Source organism: Leptodactylus fuscus, chromosome 2 (genome assembly GCF_031893055.1).
Source record: "Leptodactylus fuscus isolate aLepFus1 chromosome 2, aLepFus1.hap2, whole genome shotgun sequence".
NCBI classification, from domain to species: domain Eukaryota; kingdom Metazoa; phylum Chordata; class Amphibia; order Anura; family Leptodactylidae; genus Leptodactylus; species Leptodactylus fuscus.
In genome coordinates, this window is record NC_134266.1 from 137,356,789 (window position 1) to 137,383,914 (window position 27,126).

Genomic DNA, 27,126 nt, shown 5'->3' on the forward strand with positions numbered 1-27,126 from the left:
ATACATGGCCCCATTCATTCTTTCATGTACCCGGATCAGTCGTCCTGGCCCCTTTGCAGAGAAACAGCCCCAAAGCATGATGTTTCCACCCCCATGCTTTACAGTAGGTATGGTGTTTGATGGATGCAACTCAGTATTCTTTTTCCTCCAAACACGAAAAGTTGTGTTTCTACCAAACAGTTCCAGTTTGGTTTCATCAGACCATAGGACATTCTCCCAATACTCTTCTGGATCATCCAAATGCTCTCTAGCAAACTTCAGACGGGCCCGGACATGTACTGGCTTAAGCAGTGGGGGCACGTCTGGCACTGCAGGATCTGAGTCCCTGGCGGCGGAGTGTGTTACTGATGGTAGGCTTTGTTACATTGGTCCCAGCTCTCTGCAGTTCATTCACTAGGTCCCCCCGCGTGGTTCTGGGATTTTTGCTCACCGTTCTTGTGATCATTTTGACCCCACGAGGTGAGATTTTGCATGGAGCCCCAGAGCGAGGGAGATTATCAGTGGTCTTGTATGTCTTCCATTTTCTAATTATTGCTCCCACAGTTGATTTCTTCAATCCAAGCTGGTTGCCTATTGCAGATTCAGTCTTCCCAGCCTGGTGCAGGGCTACAATTTTGTTTCTGGTGTCCTTTGACAGCTCTTTGGTCTTCACCATAGTGGAGTTTGGAGTCTGACTGTTTGAGGGTGTGCACAGGTGTCTTTTTATACTGATAACAAGTTTAAACAGGTGCCATTACTACAGGTAATGAGTGGAGGAAAGAAGAGACTCTTAAAGAAGAAGTTACAGGTCTGTGAGAGCCAGAAATCTTGATTATTTGTAGGTGACTGAATACTTATTTTCCACCATAATCTGCAAATAAATTCTTACAAAATCAGACAATGTGATTTTCTGGATTTGTTTTCTCATTTTGTCTCTCATAGTTGAGGTCTACCTATGATGTAAATTACAGACGCCTCTCATCTTTTTAAGTGGTGGAACTTGCACTATTGGTGACTGACTAAATACTTTTTTGCCCCACTGTACATATAGGATTGCTTGGAAGACTTGCCTTCACCATTCTTCCCATTCTCCTTCAGTGCACGCTAGTACTGGTCCCAACATGTGTGCCAGCGTATTGTGGTCTCTGTGACTGGAATATTTATAGAATAAACTCTTACTGCACACATACAAACTTCATGCTTGGATCTCAATTTGATGTTATGAAAAAATAAACTATTCTGAGTATTTGTTGTGAAAAAAAATTACTGGCCATATTTTTTTGCTAAATGGCTATGGGAAAGATGGCTATTTACTAGATTGCTTCCGCACTGCTTGGGAACCACTGTCCCAATCCTTTAAGTTTTTAAAGGGATCCTATCATTAAAACACAATTTTTTTGTGACTAACACGTAGAAATAGCCTTAAGAAAGGCTATTCTTCTCCTACCTTTAGATGTCTTCTCCTCGCTGCCGTTCGGTAGAAATCCCGTTTTTTTCCGATATGAAAATGAGTTCTCTCACAGCACTGGGGGTGGGCCCTAGTGCTCAAACAGCACTGGGAGCATCCCCAATGCTGCGGGAGTACTCTCCAGCGCCGCCTCCATCTTCTTCAGGAACGGCCTATTCACGCATCTTCTTCCGGCGCTGGGAGTCAAACTTCTAGGCCTCAGGCAGAGCCGACTGCCCACGGCCACAAGAAAAATGGTAGCTTACACAGTAAGTAAGCGGCCATTTTCTTGTGGCCTGTGGGCATGTGCAGTCGGCTCTGCCCGAGGACTAGAAGTTTGACCCCCAACGCCTTTAGAAAGTCTATTCCTACGTGTTAGTTACAAAAAATTGCGTTTTAATGATAGGATCCCTTTAACCACTTAATCCCACGCAAGTTCTTTAGCAATCCGATCCATATAGTTGTTGGAACACACAAAAAAAAAAAGGACTAATGTCATAATCATGTGGAGGGAGCCATATACTGTGGGAAGCACATGAGGCAAATGTTATACTCTGGGGTCCACATTGGTAAGGACATCACATTTTAGGGGCCACATGAGGTGGGCAACGTGTACTGTTGGGGTCAAATGCAGGTGTTATACACTCATTCCTCTGTTGCTGTTTGAATGAACAGGGGCATATATTTAACTACTGCCTTACAGCAGCAAGTGGTTCCAGACCCCTGTTTAAATGGATACTCATAATGTGACACTGGTTATCGAAGCCTGTCTCATCACCCACAATTTCATGGATTCATGATACTACACTTGACAGTAACCTGAAGCAGTTTGTGCCCACAGCTGACATCCCTCCAGATAACACCATGGATGACTTAAAATCTGTGAAACAAAATCTGTGAAACAGCGGGGGGGGGGGTCAAAATGCTCACTATATGCCTTGATAAAATCTATGAGAGGTATAGTTTAATTTGCAAAATTGGGTTACTTTTGGGGGTTTACATTGTATTGGTACTTATGCAGATGAGATATACAGTAGCACCTGAAAACTATTCCAGCAAAATCTGCTTTTCATACCCCCAGTGTTGCTCCTTCCCTTCTGTGTGCTGCTGTGTTTGCAAACATCAGTTTACACCCACATGTGAGATGCATTTTATCCTTTAACCCTTTGCCAATGTGTTAATTTTAAGGCAAAATGAATGTATTATTGAAAAAAATGAAATGTCTAAATTTCACTTCCATATTGTTTTAATAACAGTGAAATGCTTAAAGGGTTAACAAAGTTCCCAAATGCTGTTTTGCATTATTTGAGGTGTGCAATTTTGAAAATGGGGTGATTTATGGGGGTTTCTAATGTATAGGCCTTTATAATTCCCTTCAAAACTAAAGTGGTCCTTAAAAAATTAGTTTGGGAAATTTTTTGTGTATCTGGAAAATCGCTGTTAGACTTGTAACATCCAAAATAAATGAAAGAAGATTAAAAGATGATACAAAAATAAAGCAGGGATATGGCAGATAATATTTGTTAATGTATTTAGGTGGTATGACTATCTGCCTGAAAAGCAGAGCATTTCACATTTTGAAAATTGTAATTTATTTTTTCTAAATTTCCATCAAATTTCCTATTTTTTTTTTTATAAATAAATACAAAAATATTGATCAATGTTTTCCATTAATTTGAAGTAAAATGTGTCACATAAAAACAGTCTCAAAATCACTCGTAAGGGCTAGTTCACACGGGGTTCCACGTAAACACATTCCATTGCGGCTTTCTGTTCCGGATTAGGCCCAAATTAATGAGCCTAGTCCGGAGGGTGGTGCCACAAGACGGACGCTGCAGCTGAATCAGCCGCGGAATCCACCTGAGGAAAGGGCAGTTCGCTTCTTTTTTCTGTAAGTGGGAACAAACTGCTTGCGGAAAAAGGAAATGACCGGCTCCCATTGATTTCAATGGGAGGCGGCAGGATTTTGACGCGGATTCCGTGTCAAAATCCTGACCATTTTGCCCCGTGTGAACTAGCCCTAAGTTAAAACGTCTCAAAGATATTGTCATATAAAGTGACATAAGGCGCTTTTAAACTGTGTCCTTAAGGGGTTAAGGAGTTGCAAACCCATTTGTCTATCACATGAACATGGACTGATCTGTATCCACTTCAAGCAATCAATGAATCACATCAAAAAGAAATCTAGGAAACTCGAAAGTGATACAGTATGTATAAAAGAAAATTGTCCAACTTTTCAAAATACAAACAATAATGTTTTTTTTTTCTAAAACTGGACTTAAAGGGATTTTTAAGGCAGACCTGGGCAAAGCACGGCCCTCTGACTGATTCAGTCCAGCCCGCACAGCTTGACTAGGGAGGCGTGTCGGGGGGGGGGGGGGGGTGTCTAGTGGGCGTGTCTTAGTGCCGGCAGAAAGATGGAGACATGTGGTGTGTGTCATAAGGTATTGAGAGATGTAAGGTGAGCTGCAGTGGGGAGAGTGTGTGTGTGTCTATGTGTGTCTGTGTGTGTGTGTGTGTGTCTGTCTGTATGTGTGTCTGTATGTGTGTGTGTCTGTATGTGTGTGTCTGTGTGTGTGTGTGTCACAGTAACCTAGGGGCAGAGATGGAAGGGGAATGTTATACTGGGGCAGAGATGGCAGATGGAGGAGGGGACATGAAACTGGGGGAGAGATGGAGGGGGGACATGAAATGGGGCAAATAAAGGGGGATATGAAACTGAGGGAGAAATGGAGGGGGGACATGAAACTGGGGGTAGATGAAGAGGGCACTTAAACTGGGGGGACATTAAACTGGGGACAACTGGAGGGGGCATTAAACCGTGGAGGAAGCTGCAGGGGGACCTGTCTGCCTCTAGTTGCCCCCAGTTTAATGTCACCCTCCAGCTACCCCAACGGTTTAATGTCTGCTTCCAGCTTCCCGATTTTAATGTCCCCCTCTAGTTGCCAATTTATTTCCCCCCTCCAACTACCCCCACTGTTTTATGTCCCCCTCCAGCTGCTCCAGTTTCATGTCCCCTCTAGTTTCCACCAGTTTAAACTGGGGCACCAGGAGAGGGACTTAATACTATGGGGCAGTTGGAGGGGGAACATTATAATGTGGGGGCATATAATGTACGGGTGACTGTAGGAGGATTATATTGTGTGGGGGCACATGGAAAATGAATGAGAATGGGTGGAGTTAACATAGAAGTGGGTGGAGCTAAAATTGCCATGGTGCGGCCCTCTAGCATAGTTTCAATTTCTTATGCGGCCCCATGGGAAAATTAATTGCCCACCCCTGCTTTAAGGTTTAAGAGCCTGCGGGTGGTTTAGTACCTCAAAGGCACCTAACAAGTTCCCTTTAATCTAGTCAAGCCATGATATCAATATATTTACTACATTGAGGGGTTTATTTGGAGGGGGTATGAGTTATTTTACTTGGTCCACAGTATGAGCCGGTATGAAACATTAGATGACTGCAGTCAGCTGAAGGCTGGAGGGAGCACCTACTGTAGGAATGGGTTTATACAGGCAGGAGCGCACTGGGGTGAGGTGAAATGTTTGGGTAAACTTGTTAGGATTAAGGATATTGTTCCTCTAACTCAGCAGAGTAAAATAGTTGTATTTAATTTTTAGGACTTGACTTGAGATTCCTGTTATATTTATATATAAACCTCTTCCAAGTCGTGTCTCACTCTTTTGACTCAGTCTTTTAGGAATGCCATTAAGTTACAGAGGCAGAGCTATGTTTAATTGAGATGAGCTGGATACAGTCACTTCCATTTATGGGATAAAAATGGATAAAATAAGGTTTGTTTTATGCCACGTATATTTATCTGTTTCATGCCAGAATAATATTGGATTGAACTTTTGTACAATTTTACATATTCAGTAACGTATAAGCATGAAGATATTTTGTAATATACATTACATGACCAAAATAGACACCGGACCAAGTAACACTTTTTCCTTGTTCGCAGGATAGGAAATTTATGTGTCTGATCACTTGGGGTCCAACTGCTACAACTCCCAACAAATTTTGAGAACGGAGTCTCTGAGGGCTCCATATGAATTCATATGTGGGATTGATGTAGATCGCAGTTTTATCAGCCCTATATAGGTTAGTAGACGTTGTACTAAAGAGCTCACAAAGTCCAGCCATTTTCACCTTTCTAGCCAGTTTGCCATGGAAATACAGGACTCTGACATTGCCAACCAAAGTGCCCCCAAGTGACAGCATAAACCTTCTAAACTTAAGCATCCCCAAGGATCACAGGGCCCTATTTTTTTGTTTTTAGAAAGGGAAATGATGACATTTTCCACTATACAAGTATGTATAACTCTTCTCACATGACTGACACTAATCGATAACCCTTGTTTTTACAATGAACCAGTCAGTCCTGTGTAATACATCCATGAAATAACAGAATAGGACTAAGCATGTCTATAGCAAGAGCAAGAAATAACTGTTAAAACACAGCTGTCTCTGAATGACACCTTCATTTTGTTAAAAAAGGTATCTGCTTGATGTGATGCTGTGGTGATGCTGTATAGGTTCTGCCCATCAATAATCTACTATTTACCTGTGACGTACCTGCATGGTGATAATTGAATTCCAGAGGTCACATTATGTGTGTGTTGTGCCACAATACAGATGTCATCCTTAGTGCATTCCATGCGATACATGTCTATGGCCTAATCTGTGGATGACCATTTTTGTTCTAAACAGGAAAAGAAATGGCCTGGGTACCTAATACTATGAATAAAACTCAAGTTTTATTGTGATGCAGTTAAAACCTAGACATATACCCATAACTCATAAAGATGGGCCACACCAAATGAGAGACACCACACTACCTAGCAACAAGAAATGTCTAAATTAGGGCAGGCTACGTCTATCATAGATCTTGCCCAATGTTACAAGTTATAGGTGGCGCTAATAAGCCCGCAACTAGATGCTGGGCAGTTCAGATAGTCCAACATACAAAACTGAACATTCAGATAGAGAACATGAGGGCAATAGTCTAATGGAGCTTAATAAAAAGTTCCATGACTCCTAAAAAAATAACCTCTCATACAGAAGCCATTCAACTACCGGAACAAAGTAATATAAAGCCAATTCTCATTGCTCCTATAATGTTTCTGGCCTCTGACCTTGTGACTACACCTTAGATTACGATTTTGTACTGCTTTATCTCTCTGGCTTTGACCGTTGACACTGAGCAGAAACCACATGGACCCCATTATAATCGATGAGGTCTGTGTGGTTTCTTAGCTAACTGCTTTTTAATGCGTATAGGTTTCCATTCAAGAGGTTCCCATGCGGACTCCCTGAACAGAATACCAAATGCAAATGTAAACAGGGCCTGCTCATGTTAAGGAGATTTGGGTTGTTCACTCAGATCCCTCTACTCTTGAGCAGGCCATGACTTGGGCCGTCTGTATTGACCGTAGAATCCGAGAAAATTTACTTCAATGGGAGCCGTTCACTTCCTTTTTCTTCCTTTTAAACTAAAACAATGAGGATAGTACCGAGCAACCATCTTCTGTCAACTCCAAAAGTTCATTAACGGTGTATGACAGTACCGGAGGTAATTGACCGACGGAGAGGTGAAGAGCAGCAGGATATCCCAGCACCCACACGGGGTGAAAATAGACCAAATTCTGACCAGAGGACGGGAAAAAATACTTCCTCCCAACTAGGCCTGTTCATTTGGGCCTAATCCAGAGCGGAATGCTGCGACTGTTGGAATGCTGCGACAGTCGCGGCTAGCCGTGGGAGGCGTTTTTTAGTTTGGATTCTGAGGCGGCTTCCCGTGTAAAAATCCTGTTCAAGAAACCCCGTGCGAACCCAGCCTCAAGGGGGAGTGATAACAAGTGAAACATAGAGCTGTGTGAGTCCTGACTTGTTATTTCATCATTTCACTAAAACAGTTCAGGGATTTGATCAATTAACTGACTTTCTTTAGGGAAATGACCCAACAGAGTTGTTATTTTAACATTTTCTGGGCCAGTTTTACTCTGCTCACTCTGACATGTGTTTGCGTATCAGAATGAGCGGAGCGTTAACTCCATGTGAAAGCAGCCTAAGGCCTCAGCATGCCAATGGATTTTTAATCCGCAATTGCTGACATGATAAAAGCAAGGACCCATCAATTTCCACGAGGCCATACACACAGCACAGTTTTTGCAGCCATGTGTTTGGGCTGAATTGCAAAATGCAGCAGAGATTTCTCAGCAGAATTCTGGCATTGGAGAAAAATTGTCTGGGGGGGGGGGGGGGGAGTGTCTTGTCACTGTCACTTATAGAGGAAATGCCACAGATTAGCCTTATTAAATTAGGGCTAATCCACATGTTGATCCGAATAAGGATATAGCTTTGTGTTTCTGTACATGCCTGATTTTAAACCAATTTGTGAACATATCCTTATTTAAAGAGGACCTTTCACCACTTTTGGGCACATGCAGTGTTATATACTGCTGGAAAGCTGACAGTGCGCTGAATTCAGCGCACTGTCGGCTTTCCCGATCTGTGCCCGGTGTAAAGAGCTTACGGTGCCGGTACCGTAGTGCTCTATGGTCAGAAGGGCGTTTCTGACCATTAGCCAGAGACGTCCTTCTGCCTTGCGGCGCCTATCGCGCTGTGCTGTGGAGCCGGGAGGAATGCCCCCTCCCTCTGCTCACACAGCTCGTCCATAGACGAGCATTATCAGGACCGGGAGGGGGGAGTTCCTCCCCGCTCCACAGCACAGCGTGATTGGCGCCGCGAGGCAGAAGGACGTCTCTGGCTAATGGTCAGAAACGCCCTTCTGACCATAGAGCACTACGGTACCGGCACCGTAAGCTCTTTACACCGGGCACAGATCGGGAAAGCCGACAGTGCGCTGAATTCAGCGCACTGTCAGCTTTCCAGCAGTATATAACACTGCATGTGCCCAAAAGTGGTGAAAGGTCCTCTTTAAAATAGTACGTGTACAGTAAACCACTGGGATCCCTTTTCATATGGCCAGTTCCTGCATTTTAGAGAGCAGCCACTTGAGGGCACTCATCTCCTTTGCTGAAACTATTTATTTGCTTTGGCACAGTTCACTGACCACTCCCATGTCTTGAGAATTTGTCACCGCCTGGTACCTGGTTCTGTAGTGTGGGGTGGTTGTGAAAGGTGACATCCACCCTGAACTGGTTATGCTGGGAAAAACTGCTTTTTGTATGGTGGAAGGAATGTTTAATGGTTGCGAAAGCAAAACAGAAACTACAACGCTATAAAAATTGTAAAGACTCAACTTGAGACGCACATTTTGTTTACTAGATCAGAAGTTGTGTACTGATGTATAAAAGTATATGTGTGGGCGGTATAAATAGTAGTTATTTACGTAAAAAAAAAACAAGTAAAGGCTTGTATATGTTGCACAGTTTTTTTGCAAATATATATTCACCTGTCTTGTTGGTGCATAAACAATAATTACACTAGGTTCACACTAGCGATCCACATAGGGATCTGAAAGACGGAGACAGTGGTGTAACTAGGAATGCCGGGCCTCGTGGCGAACTTTTGACATGGTCCTCCCCCCGACCGACGCCAAAGATCTCGACCAACTGACCCCTACCCCCACCTGCGCATTTCTGCGCTGCGCACACTATTATGCCCCATAGTGGCCCCTACACACAGTATTATGCTCCATAGTGGCCCCTACACGCAGTATTATGCCCCATAGTGGCCCCTACACACAGTATTATGCCCCATTGTGGCCCCTGCATACAGTATTATGCCCCATAGTGGCCCCAGTACACAGCATTATGCCCCATAGTGGCCCCTGCACACAGTATTATGCCTCATAGTGGCCCTTGCGTACAGTATTATTCCCCATAGTGGCCCTTACACACAGACATCATGCGGAATGCACACGCACCCCATTATAGTCTACGGGGTCCGTGTGCTTTCATAAGCTCACCGCTTGCCAATGCGTTCGGTAGTCCCTGAATTGATTACCGAACGCAGATGCGAACAAGGCATGACTGTGGATTTATCAGGTTAATATCCTACCCATTGTACTTCAATGTGGTTCAAACGCAGCTAAAACAGCACAAGAAAAGTTTTACATTTGATATGTTTTCTCCCTCATATTTTATTAGGAGAATAAATATATGCTGTTTTCCTGCAGATCACGTGAGGGCAGTTATAAGCACCTCAGGAAGAACAGCCAAATGACTTGTTATTTTAGAATCAGTTACCATTGAAACCAATGAGTTAAGAATACCCCTTTAATCCCTTAATGCACACGTCATTGGTTACAAGGGATTGTGCGGAGAGGGCACAGTAGCTAACAGCTGCGATTGGTGCTGCAGTCCACCCATAGGTGCGGCCATTTTTTAAACGATTACTGGCCTACATAACGCCATCGGAAGGTGGTGATCGTTTGTCATGGCAGCCAAGAGCCTATTGAAGGTACTCCGGCCTTCCATTACCATAGTTCTACCCCACACTGCCTATGGCAGTGTGTAAGAGAAGTCCCTCACATATATAATACATCACAATACATTAGTATTCTAGTGTATTGTATGGTCTATCAGACATACTAGGGTTCACACTCCCTAAGGGGTTTGAAAATAAATAAAAAAAAAAATTAAAGTTTTCAAAAGCATACAGAAAACACAAAAATATAAAAATTGCCCCCTTTCCTTAGATTACATATAAAAGTACATAAATAGAAATAAACATAAACACTTTAGGTATCCCAACATTCAATAATGCCCAGACTATTAAAATATAAAAATATTAATCCCATACATTGAACTCCTTAGCGGGCCAAAGAATCAAAATAGCCAAATGGCGTTTTTTCAACATTTTGGCGGCCAAAAAAAAAATAATAAAAAGTGATCAAATCATTAGACATTCCCCAAAATGGTATCAATAAAAATTATATAAAACTATCCCAGTACGTTACACAAACCACAAAAAAGGGTAAGTATGACATAATAAACACACTAATAATAAAAATCTCAAAAAATCTTTATTATAATAATTTAACACATACACAAAATAGGACGATGCAAAGAAAGCAAATGTACACATACACAAATGGGTATAATGGATGCCACAGCAAATAGTGGTCCCTGTGAATACTGCTAGTTTCCCTCATGAGCCATAATAAAGTACAAAATACACACTCTCGTATTATGTATTGAAATTCATATAGGTGAGTGTTACCATCATAAACAACTATATAGGACACAAATATAAATTCTGACTCCCAGTATTTTTATGTTCACCCCTAAGGATGAACAATAGATACTATAATATCAATGACTACAGGTCCTATTAAGATTTATCTTACTTCCTGTATACAAAGAGCGGCGTATACATTGCCCTCAGAGGTCTAGTAACCACCATATGTTAGAAGAAAGACATGTTGCAAGTACAAGAAGATTTGTATAGACACTCACCCATGGGGAAGGTAATCAGCAGATCACCAGGGACGGGCACCCACTACCCAAACCCCGACGCGCGTTTCGGCGCAGAGAGCCTTCGCCGGCTGATTACCATCCCCATGGGTGAGTGTCTATACAAATCTTCTTGTACTTGCAACATGTCTTTCTTCTAACATATGGTGGTTACTAGACCTCTGAGGGCAATGTATACGCCGCTCTTTGTATACAGGAAGTAAGATAAATCTTAATAGGACCTGTAGTCATTGATATTATAGTATCTATTGTTCATCCTTAGGGGTGAACATAAAAATACTGGGAGTCAGAATTTATATTTGTGTCCTATATAGTTGTTTATGATGGTAACACTCACCTATGTGAATTTCAATACATAATACGAGAGTGTGTATTTTGTACTTTATTATGGCTCATGAGGGAAACTAGCAGTATTCACAGGGACCACTATTTGCTGTGGCATCCATTATACCCATTTGTGTATGTGTACATTTGCTTTCTTTGCATCGTCCTATTTTGTGTATGTGTTAAATTATTATAATAAAGATTTTTTGAGATTTTTATTATTAGTGTGTTTATTATGTCATACTTACCCTTTTTTGTGGTTTGTGTTTGCGCTTTTTGTGGTAAGGACATGTGTTTATAGGGCGTAGAATACATAATGGAACTGATATATTTACGTTTATTTTGTGTTCCGATTTTGCTTTGTGTCTTACTATCCCAGTACGTTGTACAAGATAATGAATTGTGCCATTGTAATGTACAATTCGTCCCACAAACAATAAACCTCATCATATGACTCAGAGGAGGAAAGAAACAGGAATGTAAAAATTAAAATAGTCTCGGTCCTTAAAGGGTTAAGACCAGTTTCGGACAGGACAAATGTGCCTAAACTATGCCTGGCTTAAAGGGATTCTATCATTAAAATGACATTTTTTCTGACTAACATGTAGGAATAGCCTTAAGAAAGGCTATTCTTCTCCTACCTTTAGATGTCTTTTCTGTGCCGCCGTTCGGTATAAATCCCGGTTTTCTTCAGTATGCACTTGAGTTCTTTCACAGCACTGGGGGCGGTCCTCAGTGCTGCAAGAGAACTCATTTGCATACCGAAGAAAACCCGGATTTCTACCAAAAGGCGGCAGAGAAAAGACATCTAAAGGTAGGAGAAGAATAGCCTTTCTTAAGGCTATTCCTACATGTTAGTCAGAAAAAAAGCGGTATCCAATGATAGGATCCCTTTAAGTTAGCCTTAGGTGGGGAGGATATAAAATTATTACACATGGTTTTGGAAACTGGACTGTGTACAGAAAAGTTTTTTGAGCATGATATTGAAAATGTTTTCTGGAATTCCAGCTAGTAATATAAAGCTTGTACAGTATTTAAATGCATCTATTAAACTTTAGCCACTCATATAATAGAAACACTTCTAGCCCATAAAAGTAAACATTGTACTTTGCAGGCTCCAGTTTGTTTAATATGTCAAAGGATAATTTGGAAACTAAAAGGGATGAAGGAAGTGTGATCTAATTTACATAAAGGGGTATTCCAACTGATGACATTTCTGTTATATGAAATCTAGGGTGAACAGGGATCAGTAGCTTTTCCTTACTAATGCTATGGACAGTGTTAAATAGGCAAGCCTAGGGATACCAGTAAAATTAATTCTGTGTGTGCAGGGGCCACTATGGCGCATAATAGTTTGTGTAGAGGCCACTATGGCGCATAATAGTATGTACAGGAATGCGGTTTGTGTGGGAACGAGGTTGGGGAGAGGGGCGTCAAATGTTCGCTTTGGGCCTCAGCCATTCCTAGTTATGCCACTGAAAGTACACCTTATGTGGGAATAAAGATTCATATAGAAAAATGCACACCAAGAAGTCCACGAAGCCAAGTGTTCATCGTTCCACAAGGTACCAGATCACTAATATATAGCTACACACTTCCTTCTTGTCTTTCAGCCTGCTTTCCTTCTAGAGAATGAATGTTTACTGCTGGATTTTGCTACAGTTTCTAACATCGTGTTGTCATCTAGATTATCAGTAGTCTCTTCATACCAAAAAAGGGGTTGTTAATAATGGACAACCCCTTTACAAAGATGTGGGGATTTTCTGTATTTATATGCCAGGTCCTTTGCATGTTAGAATATATCAGCTTAAATAGTGGTAGTATCCTGTTGTGTTATAAGACATCTTGTACATAATGAATTTTTACATATGCTAACAGTCTTTTCCTTAATATAGTTGAACTACTGTTCTTGTACTATCACTTTCAACATTGACATTGGGCACTCCTGTACAGGTTTTTTGACTTACTCAACCAGTTTGGCAAGGTAATGGCATAGGTGTGGGTTTGCTGACCTACAGCCCACACAGTCACATGGGCATAGAACCAACCTGTACTGTAGATCAGTGCCAGGTATGATCATAGCAGGGTGTGTACTTTTAGAACAATTTATTATACAGCTGGAAGACAAAGTTTGGATTGAAATGCTTAGGACATATCTTGTAGCTAGAAAGAAAGTGAACAAAGTAGAAGAGTTCAGCGCAGCTCCATGACAGAAAGTGAAGAGGGAAGATGATCTAACATATAGTCTCAGCATCAATGGTCATAAGAAGTTAAGGATTATATTGATAAGTCTGCTCCACAAATATAAATGAGAAATTAATATTTGCATTTTGAGAGGAATACATCAAAAACAGGAAAGTATTCAAGAATAAAGTGCTAAAGTCAAAGGCTGTGGGGCAAGCGGCCAGGCAGCTGAGCTATGTGCTGTTGGCTGTTATCTTGTCAGATTTTCATAGGATTTCCATGCTTCTCATTAAACATTCACAAGATCATATCACATGAGAATTAAGCCAAGAACTGTAGCACTGCCAGATCAGTACAGAGTTGGCTCCATAAACACAAGAGGCATCTATGTAAGGCAACTGTGTAAAGAGGCATACAATGCCCAAATTGGGTGACGTGGCACAGGGTTTATTTAGTGATATCAAATGCTCCATTAGCTTTTGTTTGCATTTTTCTCATTTCAATTTATTACATTATATTGATGAATAAACGTGAATGTAAATTCCATTTATTTACAGTGTAAAATAATGTTCATTTTTAGCCCCCAAGGAGGATTGAACATGGCAAAGCTTTTGGTAATTTAGCATTGGCACGCCTTGGAGCCTTCACAAGGCTCTTAGTTGCCATAGAAACCAAACAGTTTGCCAGGGCATCCAGTTGCCAGAGGGAGTCCCTTCTCTCAAAATAACCACTCAGTTGCTGTGGCCACATTTTGCATAGCATCTGGGTGTTTAATTGTCCATGATTGGACTTATCTCTGATCTCGGACACTGCTAGCTGATCTCTGTATGACTCCCAACTAGCTCCTGAGCAATGGCATGTTTAATATCCACCATATAGGTACACAGGTTGGCAGGTTAGCGTGCCATGTTAAGGACGATGGCCTGTTTGTAAGAACGGTCCAATATATGATTGATTGGCTGCATTCTGGCCAGTCCTGTATGGCCAATTTTGTGCTCTGTTCACACTACCTTTATGGCTGCGACTTTGCAATGATAAGTATAATAAAAAAAAGTTTTTAAACTAATCCCAAAAATGTCAGATCCCATTGTCTTATAATCAGGACTGTGAGTTTTCCATTAGGCTTCCGGTATTTGTGACTGTGAGGATTGTGCTGAATACTGCGCCATTCTTGCTGTCACTGGAACCTAATATAGAGACATTATGAACAGAGCATGACTTGATTTTTCGAACATTATACTTCACTGAGACAAACATGTAATAATAGGGGACAAATATGAACATCTGCATAAAAGATTGCATTCCATCAAATATTGCAGTTCCTCATTTCACAGGCTACTGAAACCAGGACGGCCATTGTATTCTGTTCCTGCCTTGTGTCCTAGCCTTAGTTCTTCTCTTAACACTGTAACACACCCCATTTTATCCAAAAGTATTCTAATTTACATAATCGTTGGGATGGGAGGACAGATTCCTTTCTCTTATAAGATCAATATGGCCATCTCCTTCAATGAACATTCCTATCATCTGACTGGCTATGTTTTTTCAGACTCCAACCACATATAAAGCAAGATACACACAGACTATTTGGAGAGGCAGAACTATAACAAAAACATGTTAACATTCTATTCAAAGATACTTAATAGATCCTTTTTTTTTCAAATAAATCAAGCTAACAATGCTAAGTGACTATTACACTGAGTTGCAGGGTGTTTTTTCTTCTTTGAAACGCTACTATTAAGGGTATGTTCACATGGCTCAAATACTTGGAGAAATCCAACAGGTATTTTTTTGTAGTGGAACCTGCAGCAGAAACCCAATGCAGAGGCTTGTTGCAGTCTGTGGGATTAAACTGGTGCTCAAGCCTATTAGGCCTATTCAGTGGGGACTATCTATGTGTGACCAGCCATCCTCTTGTATTAGTGCTGGAACCATGACAAGAAAGGACATTATTCAGAGGTCTATTTAAGAGATCCCCATTCCCCATAGGATTGTAGCTACACAGGGTGCAGAGGTAGGAGTTGCCCTGATGCTTGAGGGAAAGGCTCTTCTGCTAAATAGTAGCACACCAGTATTACAAATGGCACATGGTAGTTGGAGGGTGCGTTCACATATGTCCAGTGCACTCATCAGTTTCCCGCTGGCATGGTACACACATACCGGAGGGAAACTAATGCCAGGATGGATCCCATAGTTTTATATGGTATCGATTCTGGGACAAGAGGCATCAGTTTGGCACCGTATGGAACCTGATCTGTGCCTCAGCTGGGTGGAAAAACACTACCTGCAGCGTTTTCCCATCTGGCTTCCTTAAAATTTCCTTAGCAGTGCTGCCTGAAGATGGATGCAGCAGCACCTGACAGATACCAGCTTCACTACTGTACCTGGGAAAATTCCTTAGGATCAGTTTGGGCTATAAAGATGAAGAATCTCATCTTTAAAATGATACCAAGATCATCATGATAGCTCTTACAAATCCAGAGCAATTTGCTGGTGAAAACGGTGTTTCGCATTGAGATCTCAATGCAGATCTCAATTCCCGACATTGTTTCAACAGCAAATTTCTCTGAAACTGTAAGGGCTATCATGATGATCTTAGTATCATTTTAAAGATGATACCAAGCTCATCTTCATAGCTCTATCAGATTCTGAGATATGGGACTCTAAATTGTCCTCCCCTCCAGCCTCAGGCAGCATTCTAGAGCTGCTAAAGGAGGAAGGAGGGGGAAGGAATGGATCTGCAGACTGCACAGACAATGATAACTCATCATTGTCTGTGCATAAGCTGTATGTGACCCCAGGGCAGGAGTAGCGAGGACTTCTGTCCATGTTATCCCCTCCCCTATAAACCAGAGAGCATACTTTACCTTTGCACTCTGATTGTCACATAGGGGGATAATGTAATACCCCTTTGAGCCTAATCACAGGGGTATTATGTTCTACCCCTCTGAACATAACCTGGAAGTTATTGGCACTGTGACCCAGACGTTTACCATCATCCAGGTCACAGCTCCAAAAGAGTTGCACCAAACACACAACACATACATAAAGTCGTCAATAAAGTTTTCATTTTTTCACTGTCCGGTCCATACTTGATCATTATAGAGTAAAATATGCCTACCGCCTCAAAAGTGATATCTGTTACATGCTAAAATAATAGCAATAACAAATATCACTAGAGATAAACGTATAAAACACTTCTGACAGGTGGGTGGATAGAAAATTCTATTCTTATCTAAGCCCCTATTTCATTTACATGCACAGAACTGGTTGGTGCATTTCTGTGATTTTTGGCGTGTCTGTTAACACCTGCACTTGTAAATACACACACATATATACACTAATATACACTGATGCAACTTATATGTGAACCTACCCAGATTATGTACTGGGACCAATAAAGTCTTAAAGGGGCTCTATCACTAGATTTACGTGTTATCAGATATGCCTGAATAGCCTTTAAAAAGGCTATTCAGGTGCTGCTATTAGTTTGTAAAAAGACCCCCCCCCCATTTTTGTTAATTACAGTGGAATTCGATATGGACAGAAGTGTACCATATCGCAATGTTCTCTACAGGGAAATGGCACTGAAGCATGCGCAGTAGCGCGCCGGAGGGAGTCCTACTGCACACGCGCTTGATTTCAATAGAAACCGCCGACAATGGAGGCGTTGAATAAGCAGGAGGAGGAGGGCTTGGAGGCAGCAGCAAGAGCGGTGGGCATCCAGAAGCTATGATGCTAAGGGGTGCACGGAACGCCCACCATGCATGATCAAGCTCATTTGCATATCGATTTCCATGGTAATTAACAAAAACGTGAGGGTCTTTTTACAAACTAATAGCAGCACCTGAATAGCCTTTTTAGAGGCTATTCAGGCATATCTTTTACTCATAACACGTAAATCTAGTGGTAGAGCTCCTTTAAATTATGGTACACTTCTGTCCATAATATGAGTTGTCATATGGTGCACACAGACATATTACTGTCACTTGATCCTGTTGATTAAGGCTAGGTTCACACTTGCGCCAGGTTTCTGCGTGGGGATTCCGTTCCCCATTCTGCTTTAAAAATGTGAGCAGCACTCTCCTCTCTGCATTTTCTGCCCTTTTTGGGTGGAAACCCGGTGTACTCCATTATAGTCTATAGGGTCCACGGGTTTCCAAAGCTAACTGCTTTTTTTTAAACGGATTAGGTTTCCGTTCAGGGGTTCCCAAGCGGACCCCCGAACAGAAACCTGAATGCAAGTGTAAACCTAGCGTTAGACTGGAAATCATGTCTGCGGGTATAGATGTACACAAGTAATTATTGGAATACATTTAATAGGCAATGATATCCAAGGGCATGATTGTAATACAACATTGTTAAGGAGGTCACACTTCTGAACAAAAATCAGCTTCCTGTTTCAAGGTGAAGTACAGTATGTGATAGTACATGGATCTTATTTCCATATCTCCACTCAACCATGTTATCAAACAGTGGCCTACAGCAAGCAGGGATTACTTTTGCACAGACATGTTACAAGGAATGAAATTGCTTGAAGGTGTGTACACTTTGCGATAGTCATATTTCGCCTCCACGTACACATGCCTCTTTGTGTCAGCTGCAGCATGGCAGGTGTACTGACCCACTGCTAAGTGAACCTGCGCACTGAATTTGGGAAAGAGTCACTCTGCAGGCACACTGATGGTTTGGACATCAAGTCAAACCTGGAGAGAATAATTGTCCAAGACATTTGGGACCTGTCCTAACCTGTCTGGGTTGTAATGTTGGGGGAGGTACATAAGTAGGATTTTATGGTTCTGCATTCCTTTTGGAGAAAAACAGACTTTCACTTTTTCTTATTTTGGCTTCATAATTCTTTTGTATAACATGTTACACATTGTATATTATTACAAAAAGTGGAATATATGTCACACATATAACACTGTCATTTTGGTTGGCATTGTGTATATGAATGACAGGACAATAAGGACAGTCATTTTCATTACAACTCTGGCACAACCGGCATCATGCAGTTAGATATTGACTGCAAAGATCAAGGTCTAAAGGGAAATAAGACAAAATCTCACCCTGAGCAGCGCCCTGACCTGGCAGGGCGAGTGGTTACTTATTACCTAGAGATCAGTCATAGACACTGGATTAGTAATGTCTGGGGGAAGGGTCTTTTTACCCCACATTTAAGTTAGAGTTTAGCATACTCAGTAGTATCTTATGTTCTGTTGTTGACATAGATCTAGTCTAGATCCTTCATCTAGAGGAGGTAAGGGGTTAATGATGTATGATCTCACAGGATAAATATAACTGTATCTGGCGGGAGGCCTGCAGCCTGGGTGCGTCCTGTAATCTTGTTGCACTAAGGCAAGGGTGCACTTAATGAATAGTTCATGTATGAGACTGATATAAGGAACTGCTCTGGGCCATGTTGTGTACACGTGTGCAGAGACACAGCAAAATATGGAAAATAAAGCACATAAAACGTATTGCTAATCTATTGGATCTAGATGAGTTCAACCTTGTGCTATGTATATGTAAAAATGGACAACGCAGAAATACATTTTTTGCCTGGGATCGTTGAGATGGTAGTCGTCTTTCTCCTTCCTAATCAATCCCATTGAGAAACAGTATATTGTATGCGATGCCATAAATAGAGACAGGGACATCCGTGAAAAGAAAGCAGAGATACTGCCTGACACCGCCGTCTTGTATCATCAACAAATCATTACATAATGCAAATATTACAACACAGCCTCTCCCTTTCCATAAACATACTGCGCTCTAGATGAACCTCTTCCGTGTGTGTTCACCCTGTTCGTTCTTTTTTTAACCCAAGGCTAGGTCACACTACTCTTATTTAATGCGCTTTCAGTCTTGAGAAAAGTGCATTACAAACGTGTGTCGTTGTTAATGTCCGTTGCTCTCATCTGTCACAGGACATTAAATGACAGATGCAGACGGTTTCTTCTGACATATTTTTTCACATTTCTGATGGAAGAAGACGTTTTCTTTTGTTACAGTGGTAAACAAACATGATGGAAAGAAAACAGTTTCTGGCTAAGGCCCCGTGTTGTATTAATGCAGCACTTTTGGTTGCAGATTTTGCTGCAGTTTTTTGAGCCAATGTCAGGAGTGGCTTGAAAAGGAATAGAAAATATAAAGGAATCTCTTAGATGTTTCCCTTCTGTTAAATCCACTTATGAATTTGGTTAAAAAAGCAGCAAACTCTGCAGCAAAAAACCCCCTGCGTTTCCACAAAATGCAGCCTTAGCCTCTGTCACGTTTTTTGTATTATAGTCAACGGGAAAAGACACAAACGGAGGTGGCTTTGTCTGTTACTCTACTATCATTTATGTCCATTACTCTTATCCTATGATGGATGACATAAATGGACCCCAAAAACAGTAATGTGAACATGCTCTAAGACAATTTCCACAATGTGTCTGCCAGAAAAAAATGTATACTGTACAGTATATTTTGGGGGTTGATGCCACTGTATTGCAGCCATCTTAACCATCTCAGCTTTCTTGACATACACTGGAAGGAGATGTAGTGTGAAAGTAGCCCTAGAGAGGTATTCATTCTCATTCACCTTTCCTACTAAACTAATACAATTAGAGATAGATAAAACTTCTTTCTTCAGAAAGCACACATTATAACCAATCACGACTGCTCACCCCTATCGATCATATCAACCGGGAGCATTTACAGAGGACCTTTCACCACCTCCAGTAAGTTCAGCTCTTTACATGAATCAATAGCTGTTGCTCCAATAACTCTAGTGCAGGTGGAATTTCCTCTCTAGCCCCAACTGCATCCAAGCAATTAATTCTGTTATATTTGGTGCCTCATATGCTATTTAGACAGGAGCTGGCAAAAGGTGTGACTCTGAGCTCTGACACCGGCTGCCTCTAACTGGAGCTCTGAATTATGCCCCCTGTCTGACACTGCCCTTCTGACATTACAAAGTTAATCACATCTGGCACCAAAACTAACTGTACTTGATGCTCGATCAAGGTGGAGGCTAGAAAGAATATTCCAACTGTGCTGGATTCGGTGGAGCAATGTCTATTAACAGATGTAAAGAACTAGAATTGGTGGAGGTGGTGAATGGTTGTCTTTAAATTTCTTCTTTGTAAATTTTTAGGAGCCCAATGGATAGTTCTATCTAGTGATTGATAACCTTACATGTATGACTATGTAGACGAGATGGCTGGATGGCATTGGACTCTCAAGCACAAAATGAGCAGATATGTAAATAAAATAAGTCATCCTGAATGCTTTCGCCACAAAACTACATATTACTCTTTAGCTATGCCCTTTGCAATTCTGTGGTTGAACGTGATAGACATAAGTCTTTTTTTAACCGTCCTTACTATGTACAGTAACTATAATGAACTTTTCCAGCTCTATAACTTTCTGTCCACAGATACAACATGGCAGGTTCCCTTTAAGTATAATTTCAGGGATATTGTGGTTTATTTCATAGTGTATTTCAGGGTCTTAAGAAATGTATGCAGAGCATACTGGGGCACACATCTACAATCCCAAGCACTTATGGGGCTTTTCCTGTAAACCAGAGCAGCAGCTTTAAATACAAAAGCCTATTATCCTTGAACAGCATATTACTAGACAGTGAGGTTGTAACATAATAGTTTTTACAATGTCGTCTATATGACTTCTAAGCATAGCACATAAAAATGAATTGTAAAATATTATATAGAACATTGTGTAAAGGAACATATAGTGCACGAGGCAAGAAATAAATTCTTCATGAAGTGTGTGGTGAAGTGCAGAAGATGAAAATTCAACATGGGTGATCCAAACTGCAAGTTTATGGGGAGGATCTATGGAACAACGGCTGTCTAAACAACAATTTAAGTTCATATCAAGTAGCATTTTGTTAAGAAATATGAATAAGTTCTCAACCCTGGATATAGTAGGATTGCATTCATTTTATTCATTATCATATTCTATCCCTTCTATAGTTTACCTGCTCTAAAATTCAGCCTATATTGAGTAATAAAAAGATTCTGGATTTACTAAATGGGTTTCAGAATGTTACAAATTATGAACACTACATCTGCTTTTAGGCAGGGATTCACACTAAGGCCTCGTTCATATCTGCATCGGTAATCTGTTCGGAGGAGTCCACATGGGGACCCCCTGAATGGCTCCATTGAATTGTGTTTTCAGATTACTTTGACAAAGGTTCGCAGTAGAAGAAAATTCAGAGTGCCACCATAGCGCACAGGGCTCCCTTTAGTATTCAGTATCAATGAGGTTCTGACCTACTGATCACATGTGGATTAAATTACATAGATTTACATAATTTCTAATCCAGTGGTTGTACTGAATTATTTTATAAGCAACCTCATGCTTATGAAATATACCATACTCTACATTTTGCACTTTAATACAGAACATATTATAGCAAAATGCACAATGTGTGTTAGATTTACAGACAAAGAACACATTGTTCTTCATTCTGGAACTTATATTACATGTATCATGTATAAAACAGGTTTTTCACCAAAAGTGATTTCACATGCTGGTGTGAATGCTGTTCAGTAGCTACAATTACACTAGCTGACAACAATGACTCCTGACAACAATGGATCTGAGAACACACATAAAAGTGTGAGGCATAAATATGTATTATGTGTCAGTGCTGCATATGAGATACACTGATTTATCTGTACAGTAGATCCCTTTACTGTCTATGTAAATATAATTATGCTGAAAGAAGATTGCCTGGAGAATATATATCCACGACCAGGGGCTGTAGTATTCTATAGAGAACGTGTGGTGTCAGAGTTGAAGCCATTTCATTCATATAAATGTTCTAATTATGATACATTATTATTAATGTACACTAAATATTATGAAGGCAACATTGGTGAGTTGGGAGAGTGGAAAAATAGAGGATTCGGTGTTGGAGTCAGAGGTTTCACTTAGGCCCAATTCGGAAACCCCAATGCAGATATGAACCAGGCCTTAGTGACTTTTATGTGCTGCTTTTATGTTTCCATCATTGAAAATCCTATTCAAATGAATAATAGCTAAACAAATTGCAAGCTTTCAGTATGTTTTCCAGTACCAAATAACGTAAATGTCTGTGTGCATGTTATCAGTGTACGGGGATTTTTAATGTTGCACATACGGTGTAATAAGGTGATTAGGTCATGAATTGCAAAGTAATTTATATTATATTTAATATCTATATCCTGATAATACACATCCTTTCTAAACTATACAAATAAACATCTTGCTAGTAAGTGCCCTGCCCCCAACGCTTACAATCATTATAGCATCAATGATGGTAGATAAAAGCTCTAATTTCTCTACTCCAGAAATCAATAATGCATCCTAGTATCACCCTCTTGGGACGCTCCATTTTATCCTATGATGGAATTGTGCAATCTCAGTGCTGACTCACACATTCAGCATGCCTAACCCCTGGTACTCCACAAACACAACTGATATCTGTGAGTCAAACATTGCTGAGAAAACTCAGGGATTAAAAACTTAAATTAAAGACATCAACAAATAAGTTATCTGTAATAATAAACATACAATTTTATGGCTTTTTATGCTATTTTACCCTTTGTTCACATCTGCGTTCGGTATTCCGTTCGGGGAGTCTGCATGAGAACCCCCAAATGGAATACCGAATGCAACTGCAAGCGCTGTGCAGTAAAAGCACACGGACCCCATAGACTATAATGGGGTCCGTGTGCTTGCTGCGCGCTGACCGCATGAATCATGCGGACAGGAAAGTAAATTGCTAACTTCCTGCGGCAAGCACACAGACCCCATTATGGTCTATAGGGTCTGAGTGCTTTCACTGGCACACCGCATGCAGTTGTGTTCAGTATTCCGTTTGGAGGGTCCTCGTGCGGACTCCCCCAGACAGAATACCAACACTGATGTGAACTAGGGCTTACATTTTCTCAAGATCTTTTTATAGCCTGCTAGTATATAATTTTGAACCTCAGTTAATTTGTTTGAAGATGGATTTTAGTTACTATTATTCTTAGCTGGATAACAGCCATTGCACTCTGTTGACATGCTCTGATTTCTATCTGATTGCCAGAGTTCACTGAAGTGAATATATGTAATGCTTGGAGGGAAACCCCCAATATACTTATTTACATTGTCATCTAGCATCTTGGAACATAATCCTACCAGGTAGCTAAAACCCTCATATCTCTGACATCAACCATGAGGCGAGCGCTAGTAGGCCCTTATACACATTGTAGTTGAGCCAACATCAACTGATGTATATAGTCAGGTAAAGTTTCCCTTTAGATTAAGGTTAAAGCCTCATGTAACGTAACACAGCGAAAAAGCGCTGCGGGAAAAACCGCAGCAGAAACGCATCATGGTTTTACCCATAATGCTTTACGCAGAAAGTCCACGAAGGTCAGAGCTCTGAATCACACCCCTTGCCTGCTCCTGCCTGACACCGCCATTTTGAGAGTATAGAGCCTAAATAGCATATCAGGCACCAAAACTAATAGCACTAAGGGGGCATTTACACGACGTAACACGGTGTTGATTCTGACACGTAAGCTCGTGTCAGAATCAGCGCTGCAAAACAGAATCCCATTGACTTCAATGGGTTCCATTTAATGCGTGTAACACATTGAAATCAATGGGTAAAGAAGCCTCCCATTGATTTCAATGTGTAACGCGCATAAGACGGAACCCATTGAAGTCATTGGGATTCTGTTTAGCAGCGCTGATTCTTACACGAGTCATCATGTAAGAATCAGCGAGTGTGAATGCACCCTTATTGCTCAGGTATTATAGGGCCTAGAGAAAAATTCCAACTATGCCATAATCAATAGAACCTGTTAAACAATGGAAAGTGGTGGAGAAAGGTTCTCTTTAAAAATGTGTAGTCAAAGAAAATCTTCAAGGCTAAGGCCCCATGTTGCGGAAACACAACTTTTTTTTGTTGCAGATTTTTCTGCAGTTTTTAGAGCCAAAACCAAGAATGTCTACAAAAGGAATGGAAAATATATAGGAAGTTCTTATACTTCTACCTTCTATGCAATCCCCTCCTGGCTTTGGCTCAAAAGTCTACAACAAAAATTGCTTATTTTCTGCATTGTGGGGCCTCAGCTTTAAATGGTTGTCCATGATGTTTTATTTTACTTGCATGCTCCAGGTTTTTATTTCATGCTGGACCTGGGGGTTCCTGTCTGGCTCTGACCCTGATCACATGATCTAAACCAGCACCGTGCCCAGGTTGCTCTGCCTCCTTCCTCTCTAGTTTTCACAGATAGTTACTTGTGCTATGGGCACTGGCAGAATATAGTAAAACTAGCCCCCACGGCACAAGTAACTACCTGTGAAAATAGGAGCATATGGAGGAGGTGGAGCGACACAACCCCTGTATACAGTAATTCCGCTTTATAATAGCCCCCTTATTTATTATACTTCCCCCTCACAATAGCCACCCTTATGTTTAACAGTTTCCACCTTTCATATAGTAGCCCCCATACCTGTGCCACTTTATGGCTTCTAAAGGACATTCAGGATTTGGTAGTTATAGGCATCGAAAGTGACCTTTGTGTTCAGAGTGGAACAGCCCTAACAAGCCATGTTTGCAGCAATTTGTATAATGGGGCAATTATTTTACTATCTTTCTCGATAGTTGTAAGATCAGATTTCAGATATGGCAGACGTTGAAAAAAATGAGACATTCTCTTTTCTGTAGGTTAAACAGCATTATGCCATGCACTAATGGCTTCACATTCCTATTGTCATGATGTCCTTGAGCTTGTGACAAATGGGACATGTAGTTATGTATTTCTGAGTGTTTACATGGGTTGTACATTTCATGAACATGTGGAACAATTCTTTAACTGCTTCTGGTCTGCCCATGGACTATATACGCCCAATGTATGGCCTTGCAGATGCACAAATTTGTGCAGTTGTCAAAGTGAGAAGCCAGCTATTACTACAGCAAGACCTCCTATAGGCAAGGATTCCCAATCGCTATGTACACAGCATTCAATGAGTGCTGGTTACACAGCTATGGGAGCTGTTATATAGTGACTATACTTTATATCCCACAGTCACATGGCCACTGGGGCTTGGACCTGCATGAGTGGCTGGTTCTAAAGGACCCAGATCAGCTCTGTAGTGTAGCATAGGAGACTGCATTCCTCCTGTAAGTGCGGATAAGGTATTAGTTCTTGTTGAAGGAGAAATCAGCAAAAAATAAAATAAAGTCTAAATGCAAAACAAAATGCCACTACCATGCCCATGTCACAGGTTCTAGCACTGCCCTGGCAACACAACAATAATCTTCACCAACGTAATAATGACCAGAGAGCATACCTCACAATCATCCCGATTTCCACGGGACACTCACGCTTTCCTACCCCTGTCCCGCAGTCCTGCGCAGCTCCCTACATGTCCCGCTATGTCCCTTTAATGATTTACTGATCATTCCTCCGATCACCGCCTGCTCTTATAACAGGTAAGAGGCTGCGGTGATCGGAGGAACGCTCGACTATGGTTCAAGGATCTTGTGTGACATCACGCGGTCACGTGACTAGGTGGGCATGTCATTGTCCCGTGCAGTGAAGAGAGGAAGAGATCCGTGTAAGGTACTGAGAAGGGAGGGGGAAGGGTGGATGTGAGATGCAGGATGGAGAGAGAGAGAGTGTGTGTGTGTGTGTGTCTGTCTGTCTGTCTATCTATCTGTGTCTCATTATATTGGGGGCAGAGAGGGAGGGGGGACATGAAACTGGGGGCAGATGAAAGGGGATATGAAACTGAGGGAGAAATGGAGGGGGAAGAGGAAACCGGGGGCAGAGATGGAGGAGGGGACATGAAATGGAGCAGATGAAGGGGGCACTTAAACTGGGGGACATTAAACTGGGGACAACTGGAGGGGAGTATTAAACTGTGGGAGGAGCTGGAGGGGGACCTGTATGCCTCTAGTTGCCCCCAGTTTATTGTCCCCCTCCAGCTACCCCTATGGTTTAATGTCCCCCTCTAGTTGCTTACCGTTTAATGTCCCACTTCATCTGCCATTTATTTATTCCCCCCTCCAACTACCCCCATTGCTAATGTCCCCCTCCAGCTGCTCCACTTTCATGTTTAAACTGGGGCACCAGGAGAGGGACTTAATACTGTGGGGCAGTTGGAGGGAAACATTACAATGTGGGGGCATATAATGTACAGGTGACGCTGGGTTCACACCAGCGTCTGGACTCCGTTATCAGGTTTCTGTCTTCTGCATGCAGAAAACGGAAATCTGTCATGCCGAGTCCGGCCGTGAGCGTTTTATGCTCTCCACGCCAAAACCTTTTTTTTTTAAACCGGACACAGAGTACTGCATGTCCAACTCTGTGTCCGGTTTAAAAAAAAAACGGTTTCGCCGTGGAGAGCATAAATTGCTCACAGGCGCTCCGGAGCTACATATAGGGGTCATGCTGGCCGGGCTGGAGAGCGGCCCACCCACACACTGCCTTGGACGTATCGGGCCACGCCGCTTCTCCACAGGCCCGCCCAGAGCCTGGCGTGCACCAATGGGAGCGCCGCGGACAGACCAGCGAGGATGCCATCAGAGGCCATACAGCGGAGATGGAGCAGTGTTTCGCCAGTCCCGGCGGGGCTGTCGGGAGAGTGCGCGGCTCGGGAGGTGGCCTATCCTTCTTTACGGGCAAATATCTTGGTATGTGCGAAATCTCAGCCAAATCCGTACAGGCGTTTGGCTGTGATAGTGGAACA

General features: G+C 41.7%; 1 protein-coding gene across 1 annotated transcript in view; it reads left to right on the plus strand.

The window, feature by feature from the left end:
* Nucleotides 1-27,126, plus strand: part of ZBTB8A (zinc finger and BTB domain containing 8A) — a 140,721-nt gene that overhangs the window by 85,534 nt on the left and 28,061 nt on the right. The window lies entirely within an intron of this gene.